Source organism: Sarcophilus harrisii, chromosome 5, assembly GCF_902635505.1.
Source record: "Sarcophilus harrisii chromosome 5, mSarHar1.11, whole genome shotgun sequence".
NCBI lineage: Eukaryota > Metazoa > Chordata > Mammalia > Dasyuromorphia > Dasyuridae > Sarcophilus > Sarcophilus harrisii.
Window position 1 is genome coordinate 195219060 of NC_045430.1, and position 14300 is coordinate 195233359.

At 36.3% G+C, this 14300-nt stretch overlaps 1 pseudogene; it reads left to right on the plus strand.

Annotated features, from left to right (window-relative positions):
* Positions 1 to 8543: 8543 nt before the first annotated feature.
* On the plus strand, positions 8544 to 9723 carry LOC100926157 (annotated as a pseudogene).
* The last annotated feature ends 4577 nt before the right edge of the window (positions 9724 to 14300 follow it).

Here is a 14300-nt window from a genome sequence, read left to right on the forward strand (position 1 = left end):
TAGGACCTGTGTTTTTTTGTTATGGCTGGTGCCAAATCCTATAAAATTCTAATTGTAGCTCCAGCACATTGAATTGTTTTTCTTGCTTTCTGCAAAATTTTCTTTGATGTTGGCTTCTGAAATTTAGGAAATTTAGGTAACATATGCCTATGTGTTTTCCTTAGAGGATCTCTTTGAGGTGGTGAACAGTGGATTTTTTCTATTTCTACTTTCTCCTCCCAGTCTATAAGTCCAGGATAATTTTCTTGTATTATTTGTTGCATTATTGTCTCAAAATACTTTTTTTTTTTTTTGGTCACAACTTTCAGGTAGTCCAATTATTCTTATATTTTTTCCTTCTTGATCAGTTCTCCACATCTGTTGTTTTTCTTATGTTTCACATTTTTTTCTTTTCATTCTTTATGTTCTGTTTTGTTATTTCTTGGTCTCTTACGACTTCACTGGCTTCCCCTGACCAATTTTAATTTTCAAAGTAGTTTTCTTCTTTAAGCCTTAGTATCTCCTTTTCTAGCTGGTTAACTTTTTTCCCCCATAATAATTGGGGGGGGGGAGGTTGGATAATTTTTGTTTATTTTACTTTTTCCTCAATGTGTCTCATTTGATTTTTAAATTCATTTTTTGATTTCTTCTATGAATTCTCTTTGGGCAGTCATTTAATGGTGCTCTGTGGAAGAAAGGGTCCTTTTTTTTATTGCAGTGTACTACTTTGAAGATGAACCCCAGTCTTCTCTGTTCCCACAGTAAATTTCTATATCTGGGTTAGTTCTTCTTTGCAGAATTTTTTTTTTCAAATGAGAAATGTTACTGTAAGCACCTCTAATCATGGGGTGGGGTGGTGATCCCTCCAGCTTAACTTCAGCTCTCCCTTCTGACCTGGAAGTCCAAACAAAATGCTCTCCCCTCTTTCAAGTGCTTGCAGCCAGCAATATCCTTCCCCTGCTGACTTCACTTACCTGATGTGCTGGCTCCTTCTAGACTAAGGCTACTTCTCTGAAACACAGCTGGACTTGGAGTTCCCAATTATTCAAGGCTCCCTTGTTAAGGGAACAATAGAGTCAAAGTTTGACTTAGACTCCCAACTCCATAGCAGTCCAGAAGGTAGAAGTTCTTGTGATTCCTGCTGAAACTCCAGCCAAACTCAAGTCACCCCAAGAGTCCTCAGTTGGTGGTTCTGCAGAATTAGCCTGGAGGTATTTGCACTTCCCAAGAGTTAATTCCTGGCTTGGGGTCTTTCTCTGGGAAGGAAGACCCTTGCTCTGCCCCAAGTCTTCTTGATTTTTTATCAGTCTATGTTTACCCTGAGGTACCAGTTTGATGTGTTTGTGAGGAAAATCTGGAGGGCTTGAAATTTATTGACCTACTCTTCCATCTTCCCAGAATCCTCACCCATACCAATTGTTTCTTGGCTGAATAAATGAGAACATTTCTTGCCCATAAGCAAGAAAATCAAAATGACTCTGGAGGTAGGACATATTGATGACTGTAGTTAATTCTGTTTCCAATTACAGATAGGTGCAAACAGAGAGGTATAAACAATAGATTGAGTCAGGACATAGTAATACTTTGTGATAACAAAGGAGATTTCAATAATTCTTGAAAGTTTGCAAAATACAAGCTTATTCATGTGAGGTTATGTACTAAGAGCTACTATTATTTTAGTTTTATGGATAGAATAGCTTAGGCTCAGAGCAGTTAAGTGTCCTGGAAATTATATCTAAGAATGATCAGAAGAAGAGCAGATATTATACTTTCCTCACAATACCACATAGCCCCAACACACACAGAGTAAGCCCTGTATCTATTATTTCACTAGTGAAGAACACTCCCCATAAAAAGAAGATTGTATCCTCTTCAACTTTACAATTTAAGTGACTTGCCAAGGATGACACAGTCACTATGTATCAGAAAAGTTGGACTCTAACCTAGGTCTTCCTGTTTCCAAGACCATATCTCTATATTAGATTTTTTAAAATCTATTTCCTATATATGGTTTAGGAGACATTGATAAATGTAATCAGATGTATTTAAAAATTTTAATGTATTCTGCTTGGCACTGATTTAATTTTAACGAAATGGGGGGGGGAAAGTCTTTTCTCTGGGAAGGATTTAACATCAGGTTATGTTCTTGTTGACTAATATAGCTTTTAAATGAGGAATAAGGGTAAACTGTATTAACTCAGAGTCCTTTCCAACTTTATGACACATAATTAAATTATTCTAGTCACATAAACTCTTGAGGGAGGAAGGCAGGGTGTTGTGCAGTAAGGAAAACAAAATCCCTTTTAAAATAAATGCCTCATTATTGACTTAAGAAATCCACTAGATCTTATAGTTAAAGGTTTAAAAAAAAAAGCATCCCACTTTCATTTCACAAAAATGACAGAAGGATGCAAATTATACATAAATGTACAGATTTATAACATAGTTGATAGAATCCATTAATTCAGATAAGGAAGATCTCAATTCCAATCCTGCTTTACAAACTAGCTCTGTGATCCTGGACAAGTCAAAACTTCTTTCAGCCTTAGTTTTATTACTTGTAAAATGAGGATAATAACTTCACTTCACTGGGTTTTTTGACAATCAAATGAGATAATACAGGTTAAGAGCTTTGTAATCCTTGATGTGCTATATTGTTGTAGCTTTTAATACTAAAATTGATCAATTGACTATATGAAAATTCTTTTGAGCTTATTCTAAGACAGAAACCTCTATTCTGAAGCAAATATAAAACATTTCTCTCTGTCTGCCTGCATAGATCATTGCCTCTTTCATGGTTACCAGTTATATAATTATGAATATATAAGAATGAGGGTCTTTGTGTTATTTTCATTATTATTTATAAAATTTCAAACATCAAATGATTTAAGTTTTAAGACACAGCCAAACATGATTGATTCAGACCAAAATTTTATTTTCTATAATTCCAAAAAGGGGTGTCACATCACACTACTGACTTATGTTGAGCTTGCAATGTGCTAAAAACCTAGATCTTTCAGAACAGCAGTTGCATGCCTTCCTCATCTTAATCTTGTGAAATTGATTTTTTATTTTTAAGTATAAGAATTTACACTTATTCCTATTGAATCTCCTCTTAACAGATTCTGCCCAACGATCTAATTGTCAAGATGCTTTGTAAAGTTACTATCTATCACCCAATGTATGCAATGGCTTTCCTACTTTGGAGATAAATGAAAATTTTATAAGTATAACATTTGTGCCTTTATTATAGTTTTTGATTAAAAAATACTAAACAGTACAATGCCAATGAGAGATTTCTGCAGTGTATTAAGAATCCTGTTACTTTGAAATTGAATCATTAACAGCTATTCTTTAAATCTGGTCTTCCAACCAGTTTTGACTTCATCTGACTGTACTACTGTCTAATCCATATCTCTCCATAACTTTCATAAGAATGAAATATGATCAACTTTAGCATTAGCATTCCCATCATCTATTATCTAGCATGCCCTGTTTTCAATGAAGCCATATTGGCTCTTTGTAATCCCTAAATCTTTACCATCTCTTCAATGATCCAATTGTGAACCTCTCCAGTAACAGAAGTCAAGCTAACTGGCCTATAATCGGCAGACTATTCTTTCTTCTTTTGAAAATCGATCTTGTGGTACCTCTCCAATTTCCCCTATCTTTCAAATACTACTGACAGTGGATCAGCAATTACATCTGCCAATTCTTTTAGGACTTACAGATGTAGTTTATCTGAGGCAGGTTATCAAGGGCAGAGAAATGCTCTCTTCTAGCTCCTTATTTATCTTGGGAATTAACTCCTTGTTAGTCATTTTTATCCTATGATTTCCAGTGCAAAGGCCATTCTCTTTCAATAGAGGAAAAAATAAAGAAAATAATTGAGAACACTATCTCTTGTTATCTTTCTCCCCTCTAAGCAAAAGTCCTGGCACTTCTAAGCAAAAAGCCTTGCCACTTCTCTTTCTTTCTACTGTACACCTCTTTAAAAAAATAAAAAAAAAATAAATAAAAATCTATGCTTTTTGCTACCCTTGTCTTTTTTGTCAGGCTCAGTTCATTCTGAATCTTAACAATCCTGACTATATTTGCAAAACTCTGTAACACTCCTATATTCACTTTTATTTTTACCTAGTCTTTCCATCTTCTATACTTTTCTTTGTAACATCTAATTTGGGTGGTGAATTCCTTGTGCATCCTCACTGATCTCTTTGGACATATCCCGTTTTTCCTAACCTCAATACGATTTCCCTTTGTATCTTCAAAACTTCATTCCTGAACATCTTCCATTCTTATAGACTTGATTTCTCCTACATTTTGCTCCATGAAATCCTTCCTATCATACCTTGAAATATATTGTAATCTGTTATAGTCTAAGGGACTAGTCAAATTAAAGTATATTCATATTTCCTTTCTTTTTATGACAAATTCTAGAATAAAGTCATTACTTTCCTTTCAAGATTATCATCATCAATATCCTCTTCCAAAGAAAGTACTTCAGTTTCTCTGACTTCCTCATATCCAATTTTTTTTTTACCTTGCAATAAAATTCCATTAGAAAATTTGTGCAGAACTTCCCAAACAATAAGTGTTTATTTTATTTCAAATTGTTACCACAAAAAACAAATAACTTTTCTTGGTAACTTCAGTACTCAGATTATTATTCCTCTCTTAACCCATTTGCCATCACTTGCTGTCACCCTGAGTGATGTCTCCCTACTGATGACCTATCTGAAAGTCTGATGCAAAGTCTTTTATCTTTCTTATATTTGTCTACATCTCCATTTCCATATATTAGTTATCACCATAGTAAGACCTTAGAAGTCTTTATCAGTTAAATTTGACCTCTAAGACCAATTTGCTGTGCCCCAACTCTGACCACCTCCTTTTGTATGCCTTCTATTTTCACACTCCCCAAGCCATCTGTTTATCTTTATCCAGGTTTCTAATTGCTCAGTGTCTATCAATTATTTACCTAAGTACAATGGATTTCCTGTACATTTGAATTCCCAGGCAAACCATTTTAATTTTTCCCTCACTAATTATCCAGATTCTACTGGAATTCTATGATATATAACCCCAAGCCCAGATCCTTCTGACTTACTACTTTTATCATCTTTTGTTTGTTTGTTACAGGAGGAAGGCAATTTGAAATTAGGTTATTTCTAAAGTTTCTTCCTACTCTGATGATGATAATACTCTAGTAAATCACTGAGTCATGTAAATTTGACCCATTAAAGTTCACAAAATGCACTTCATTTATGTGACCAATTATTTTATTTCTCTTGCACAAATTGTTCCAAATGGTTACTCTTCTTCTACCAAACACCATTTTCACCCCAGACTCTACTCTTGACAGAAATTTTTTTTTAAATTTGTTTAAGAAATTATAGTATAATTCATTTAGAGCAATAAAACACCTTATAGGTCTTACTTATAAGTAATCTATGTCAGAAACATTCAGACATATGCATTTCATCGATAAGAATCTTCACTCCTTGGCTCCAGGGAGTCATACCACCAGTAAAGCTATATTTCATTGTGTCCAATCTCTGACTTCTTAAAGGACTCAAATTTTATGGATTATAAACTTGATTGAAGAGAGAAGTCAAGATTTATTATTTATTAATCCTTGTCCCCCAAACATAGTTGTCCCTATTCCACTTGCTTGTACTTTGCTTTGAACTTTCTTCTATCCTGAAAACTACTGCATATTATGTTGTTTACCTCCCAGGGTACTTATTTTACTCTTACTCTTTACTGCCAAACTTCTCAAACATGCAGCCATGCCTTGCATCCTTTAAATTCTTATTGGATCCTAGTTAATCTGATACAGTGGTTCCCAAATATTTCATGAATGGTAAAACCCTTTCGTTTAAACAAAACTTTGACAGAACCCTTGTAGTAAAATCTATTTTTTTTTACATTTAAGGGCTATTAATAAATAATATAAAGTTCGCTGAAACAAATGATGGGATATTTTCAGAGTTTTCTGCAGTACAGTTCAAAAAAAATTGGTCCAATATATGTATACTTTGTACTTATAGTTTCTTTGCTGCCCTCAATCTTTCTTTTCCAAATTATCTGATACTTGCTCATATCCACTACATGTCTTGCATTGTTACATAATGGGTGTATTAGATGATTTTGCATATGTTTGTCTTTTCTGCCTAATTACATATTAAGAACTTTGAAGAAAGATATATTTTAATTGACTTAAGAATAGGTGATAAGTACTTTCCCTCTGAATTCTGCAATAGATAATCTGACTAGTATTACTTTCATTTTACAGAAAAAGAAAATGAGGATCAGAGTAATAACACAATTGTGTAACCATGAATTAAAAAACTAAACAACCAAATGAGATTTTACTCATTTATAGACCAGACATGATAGTTCTTCTCTAAGGGGGCTGTAACATTTATAAACTATCTTGCAATCTGTAGCTTAATGTCAGCTTTATTGTTTTTATATTTTCAACTTTCATAGTCACGTAGATTGAAATGACAGGATAGGACTAGGAGAAACACACTGTATGTTTTGATTGAAACTCAAGGAATTTCTTTCCACTAAACTATACTGCAATACTAGGAGAATCCCCAATCTATCAATCAATCAACTGACTCCAAAGCATTTATTAAATATCTGCCATATGTCTAGGGTCTGTTTTAAGCTCTGTGGACACAAACATTAAAAAGTCAAGCCTCTACTTCCAAGAAGTTTTACATTCTGCCAAGTACAAAATATTGGAAGAGTCCTACCAGTAGCTTTTTGGTAATATGTCTTACATTACATATCTTATGATCCAACTTTCTCCTTTTACAAGGGAGGCCCCAGATAAGAATGTGACTTCTTTCGGGCCACATAGCCAGTTTGTGGTCTTAGACACCATAGGAACACTGAAACCTGAACTGGCTTTTTCAGGAGCTATCAAGACTAACTGCATTTTCTAGGTCTACCCATTTACTCTTTTTAAAGACTTGGATTCTAGCCTCATTGAAGTGAATAAATTGCACTTACAAATCCACCAAATCATTCCTTTTAGAGGCTAAGTGACGTTACTGCACTTGGGCCTTAATTTTAGTTTACTCACATGTGAAATGAGGGAGCTGGACTAGCTGACTTGAGGTCTCACTGGGAATTTTCATCTATGCCAATTCTTAATCTCAGATTTTTTTTAAAGAGATAAATACCTATATTTCCGAATGATAGGGTTCCTTTGCATTCCTACGTATTTTACGCATCTGCAAACATTATTTTAAAAAGGGGTCCATGAGCACCATGAGCCTTTGAGAGGAGTCCCTGAAACACATATAAAAAAGGTTAAGAAGCCATGCTCTATCTGGAATTATGCCCCAAAAGTTATCAAACTGTGCATACCCTTTGACCCGGCAGTGTTTCTACTGAGCTTATACCCCCAAAGAGATACTAAAGAAGGGAAAGGGACCGGTATGTGCAAAAATGTCTGCGGTGACCCTGTTTGTAGTGGCTAGAAACTGGAAAATGAATGGATGCCCATCAGTTGGAGAATGGCTGAATAAATTGTGGTATATGAATGTTATGGAATATTATTGTTCTGTAAGAAATGACCAGCAGGAGGAATACAGAGAGGCTTGGAGAGAATTACATGAACTGATGCTGAGTGAAATGAGCAGAACCAGGAGATCATTATATATGTCAACAACGATACTGTATCAAGATGTAATCTGATGGAAGTGGATTTCTTCCACAAAGAGAAGATCTAGCTCAGTTTCAATTGATCAAGGATGGACAGAAGCAGCTACACCCAAAGAAAGAACACTGGGAAATGAATGTACTGTTTGCATTTTTGTTTTTCTTCCCGGGTTACTTCTACCTTCTGCATCCAATTCTTCCTGTGCAACAAGAAAACTGTTGGGTTCTGCACATATACATTGTATCTAGGATATACTGTAACATGTTTAACATGTATAAGAAATAAGAAACATGTATACTGTAACATGTTTAACATGTCATCTAGAAGAGGGGAGGAGGGGTTGGGAAACATCGGAACAGAAGTGAGTGCAAGGGATAATGTTGTAAAAAGTTACCCAGGCATGGGCTCTGTCAATAAAAAGTTACTATAATAAAAAAAAATTAAAAAAAAAAATAAAAAAAAAACCAAGCCGCGCTCTCCTCTAAGACGTATCATGCAGATTGCACAGTGTGTTAATATTGACTGAGAAGCGCGCACACACACACCTGGAGATAACTTAAGAGCCAGCGAATTCTAAAGGACCTCTCTGAGCAGTCTCCCGGCACGTCCGCTCCTCCGCAGTGCAGCTTCGTTACAGAGGGCTTAGGAGGAGGCTTCCAGAGGCGCCCGCATGCGGCCGCACTAAGTAGTTCTGGCCCCCTCGCAAGCAGGCGGAAGGAGCGCCGCGCGGGCCCTAGCACGCCCCCGGACAAAGGCGCGCTCGCCTGCCGGCCCGGTGATTCCCCGCAGCACTAAGGGAAGGCGCGCGCGGAGGACTCCGCTGAGGCGGCGGAGGCCGCGGCGGGGAGTGAGGCGGCCCGTCACGCGGCCGCGGCGGCAGCATCAATAGAGGCGGAAGGGACGCCGCGGGGCGGGGGTGGGGAGGGGGCGCCCTCGAGGCAGAAGGGGCGGAGAGCGGCGCGAGGCGGCCGAGGTGTGACAGGCCGGGGGAAGCACCTCGGTCTCCAATCCCGGGCCGGGCAGGATGGAAGTTCGCCCTTCGGTGAGCAACGGCTACCAAGTGCTTCGCAACGAAGAGAATGACCCGGAGTCCCCGGCCTTGGAGCAGCCTTCCACGTCCACGCAGATCACACCCCGGCCGACGCCGACGCCGACGCCGACGCCCTCGCCTTCTGCCCCCGCGCTGTCCTTCTCCAAATGGAGCCCCTCCCCGCCACCCTACGGCCTGGGCTCGGCGGAGGCGGAGACCGCCTCGGAAACGGAAGATCTCTGCGAGCCCTTCCCCGTGCCGCCCCCCTATAGCGTGGCCACGTCTCTGCCCACCTACGACGAAGCGGAGAGGGCCAAAGCAGCCGCCCTGGCCGCCAGCGCCGTGGCCTCCGGGGAGCCCACGCAGAGAGAAGACGACTTCGCTCCCAGGGACGACTCGGCCGCCTCTTCGGACTCAGACCAGCTGCGGGTGGGCAACGACGGCATCTTCTTGGTGGCCTTCTTCATGGCCTTCATCTTCAACTGGGTCGGCTTTTGCTTATCCTTCTGCACCACCAACTCCATAGCCGGCAGGTACGGAGCCCTCTGCGGCCTCGGCCTCTCCTTGACCAAGTGGATCCTCATCGTCCGCTTCTCTGACTACTTCACTGGATACTTCAATGGACAGTACTGGCTGTGGTGGCTATTCCTCCTGATTGGCCTCCTGCTTTTCTTCAGAGGGTTTTACTGTTACCTTAAAGTCAGGAACATGTCTGAAAGGTTGGCCACTGCCAGTAGAACAAGATTTATCTTCTCGAATTAAGAAATGCATTGGGCCAGTCATTTGTTTCCTCTGATCTGTTTCCACCGATATCTCCAGATGATCTGTAATTCTCCAACTTAATGGGATGCAAGACTACTAATAATAGAAGATGGAAGAAATAGAGGCTTCAAAATAAATGACAGGGTGGTTGATGCTTAAATTTCAGTTATGTTAATTGTCTTAAACATTTATCTTTTGGTTTTTGCTTTGTTTGGCATATTAGCTTAGTTCAAAGGGAGACACCTGACATTAAATACCATGATATAAATGATGGAGGAAAAATGCAGTAAGACTTTGTTAATAAGAAAGTTATGCTAAAGTGAATGTTAAGTCTTTTATCATATGTGTAACTTGTTAATCGTGTAAAGGAATTTGGTAACCATAAGTTATATATATATATTATATATATAAAATACTTGCTACTGCAAAACTTGTTGAATTTTTTTCTACATTATCAGATAATTTCAGATTAGTTAGGTCAACTAAATATGCTCACTTTAATGGATTCTAATCCATATGATAAAAAGGGTGCATATATAACATATAATACATATACGTATATAGATATGTGCATAATTGGTTATGATAAAAAGGGTGCATATATAACATATAATACATATACGTATATAGATATGTGCATAATTGGTTTACATTTAAAGAAGTTTATGGGGGGGATTAAACATGGTCCAAGGTGTTGTCACACTCCAAACATAGCAATAAGTATGCATATATATAAAATATAACATATATGTGTGTGTGTAATTGGTTCAAAGGAACTTGTAATGCTAATTAAAGGAAGTTTGTGGGGAGAGGGGTTTAACTTAGTCCAAGGTTGTTGTCACACTCCAAAATTACTTCCATGCATAATTCCTTTATTATTTTCCAAGGAATTTTGTATATGTATGTTGCATAATTGGTTCAAAGGAACTTGTAATGCTAATTAAAGGAAGTTTGTGGGGAGAGGGGTTTAACTTAGTCCAAGGTTGTTGTCACACTCCAAAATTACTTCCATGCATAATTCCTTTATTATTTTCCAAGGAATTTTGTATATGTATGTGCATTATTGGTTCAAAGGAACTTGTAATGCTAATTAAAGGAAGTTTGTGGGGAGAGGGGTTTAACTTAGTCCAAGGTTGTTGTCACACTCCAAAATTACTGCCATGCATAATTCCTTTATTATTTTCCAAGGAATTTTGTATATGTATGTGCATAATTGGTTCAAAGGAACTTGTAATGCTAATTAAAGGAAGTTTGTGGGGAGAGGGGTTTAACTTAGTCCAAGGTTGTTGTCACACTCCAAAATTACTTCCATGCATAATTCCTTTATTATTTTCCAAGGAATTTTGTATATGTATGTGCATAATTGGTTCAAAGAAACTTGTAATGCTAATTAAAGGAAGTTTGTGGGGAGAGGGATTTAACTTAGTCCAAGGTTGTTGTCACACTCCAAAATTACTGCCATGCATAATTCCTTTATTATTTTCCAAGGAATTTTGTCCAAGTAGTCTCCTAACTTGGATTCCAGTTATTTTTAATATAATGAAATCTATATGTATGTATTTACATCTCTTGACAGTTGAGGTGTTTAAAAATTGTGCAATTTTTATGAGGTTAGAGGTATTTTTCAAATACTCTTTTGAAGAAAATCTTTTGTGTTAATATTAACCTAAAAAAGGTACTCAGTTTCTAAATTTCTCCCACCATATTTAAAGGTTTTTTTTTTATAGTGACAGCTGTTGATTTAATCAATTCTTTGTAAAATTGTTTTTCTAAGTTAATTAACTTTTTTCAATTAAAAATAATGTTTTGAGTTCTAAATTCTCTTTTCCTCCCTTCCCCCTCCAAGACAGTAAGGAATCAAATGTAGGTTATACATGTACAAATATGTAAAACATTTCCATAGTAGTCACTTTGTACAAGATGAAACAAAGTAAAAAAAAAAAGCATAATTCAGTCTTTATTCAAGCAATATCAATTCTTTTTCTGGAGGCATGTAATATGCATCATTAGTCCTTTGGCATTGTTTTCAATCATTTTATTGCTGAGAATAACTAAGTCATTCACTGTTCATCAAATAACATTGCTTCAAAAAATGTTCTGTTTCTGCTCATTTTGAATCTGTTCATGTAAGTCTTTCCATGTTTTTCTGGAATTATCCTACCTGTCATTTCTGATATCACAGTAATATATAACTTTAATATATTATTCTGATATTCTGATATCACAGGATTCTGATATCACAGTAATATATAGAAGCTATATATAACATTCCCCAGTTGATGGATTTTCCTTTATTTCCAATTCTTAGCCACCACAAAAAGAGCTATAAGTTAATTCACTCTTTAAGTCTCTTGATAGACATTTTTTTTTTTGTAATATTACAATCATTTCCTGCCCTTTGGTAGTTTTTCTTTTATTTATTTTTTTATTAACACAGAATTACATTGTTAATGTCTTACTGCCTGCTTTACAGTGATGCAGTTATTTTAAGAAAATATCTTCTGTATCAAGAAGGTGTAAAATCTCCAATTTTGGTACAATTTACTTACATCCTATATTTTAACTACTATTGTCATAAATGGAGTTCAGAAATTAATGCACTTTGTGACTTGTCAAGAATTTGTTTTAAATTATAATTTTTACCTAACAGCAAAAAAAAGGGGATCAATGATTTTTTTTTAATTAAACTACTTTGATATATCAATATGGATAATACAGTGCAAAAATAGGTCAGGTTTATTTTTTGTTGTTGTTGAAATATAAACTAACTTAAAGGACAAATATCCTTAAGAAAAAAAAAATCATTATTTTAACTTGTTTTTGTGAGCTAAATTTTTCTAGTTTTTTTTCCCCATCTTTATTGAAGGGGGGGTCATAAAAGTTTGAAGAATTCAAGTTAATTAGAACCAACCATCCATATCTTCGAAAACTTGAGGTAACTTTTAACATGCCTTCTGGGGAGAGAAAAGTTTTAGAAGGTTTAGCTAGAAGGTAACATTTATATGGCTTTCCAAATATCTTTGAAGGGATGGTATTTGCTTTAAATCTTGCCTTGTTTTCACTGCTGTATGAGCTCTACTCCCACATACTAGATTAGTTCTGAGATGATTATACAAGGGAGATCAAAAGTATACAAAGGAGATCAAAAGTAGAAGCCCTGAAACTATCTTTGTGAGATGGTCAGCAACTTATTACTAGGCTTTTTGTGATTTTTATGGACTTACTGATATTGGGTTTTGAAAGTGGAGTGGTCACTTTTTGAAGCATACCTGATCAATCACAGAGGTCTAAACCGCTTTCTATTTTAGCAACTTGTTTCAGTGGATATCTTAAATTAGTTGGCAGCCCAGAATACCAATTAGAGGTTTAGATGGAGCTATTTTTATTTAGGTTTTTATTTGTTTATTTTTTAATAAAGCTGTTTTCCAAACACATGCATAGATAATCTTCAAGATTCATCTTTGCAAAACCTTGTATTCAAAAATTTTCCTTCCCTTCCCCTCACCACCTCCCCAAAACTGCAAGTAATTTACAATATGTTAAACATGTGCAGTTCTTCTATACATAGCTCCATAATTAAACTGCACAAGAAAAATCAGATAAAAAATGAAAAAGGAAAAAAAAAAGCAAGCAAAGAACAACAAAAAAATGAAAATACTGTGTTGTGATCCACACTCAGTTCCCACAGTCCTCTCTCTTGAGTGCAGATGCCTCTCATCACAAGACAATTGGAACTGGCCTGGATCATTTCATTGTTGAAAAGAGCCACATCCATCAGAATTGATCATAAGACAGTCTTGTTGCCATGTATAATGATCTGGTTCTGCTCATTTCACATAGCATCAGTTCATGTCTCTCCAGGCCTCTCTGAAATCATCCTGCTTATTGCTTCTTATAGAACAATAATATTCCATAACATTCATATACCATAATTCAATTATTCTTCAATTTATGGGAATCCACTCTTGTTTCCAGTCTTTTGCCATTACAATAAGGGCTGCTACAAACATTTTATGTACATGTGGGTTCTTTTCCCTTTTTTTTTATGATCTCTTTGGGATACAGGTCCAGTAAAGACATTGCAGGATCAAAGGGTAAGCACAGTTGGATAACTCTTGGATATAGTTCCATATTACTCTCCAGAATGGTTTGATCAGTTCACAATTCTGGATGGAGCTATTTTAGTTGACATGAACAATTCAATAATTTTATTCAGTTATTCAGTATCACCCCGTGGGTTATGAAGGCAAAAGTGGAACTGTCCCTGTCTTCAAGAAATTTATGAGATAGTGATAAAAAGATAAAAAGAATGAAAAATATCACAAATAAACTGATTAACCTGAGCAAGTCAATTCACTTCCCAACCTCATTTTCCCTCAATTGTAAAATGAGATCATTGAACTAGTTTACCTCTAAGGCACTTTTCTGCTTAAAATCTAAATCCAATTTCTCATGTTGTTTGAGATACCCAGAAAGTAAAGTGATGACATTTTTATAGAGTTCAAGAAATCCGGGCTACCTATATAAATAGATTAGAAAGTCATTTGAATAAAAAATAATTGAGCCCATGAAAGGAGATTAGAAAAAGAGAGGGCAGAAAGTGATTGGTAGTCTTTGAGAAAGCAGTTTCAGAAGAATTCTGGGTCTAAAAGTTATAGGTTCAAGGAGCTAAAAAAAGGAGTGGGTGTAGAGGAAGAAAAGATTAATCTTTCTAGGAACTTGGCAGTCGAATATAAATTATAGGATAATAGCTTGAGGGGGTGACAAGGTCTAGTGAAGGAATTTTGAAGACAGGCACTAAGACCTGAACATTTTTGTAGACAGTAGAGAAGAATCACAGGGTGATGT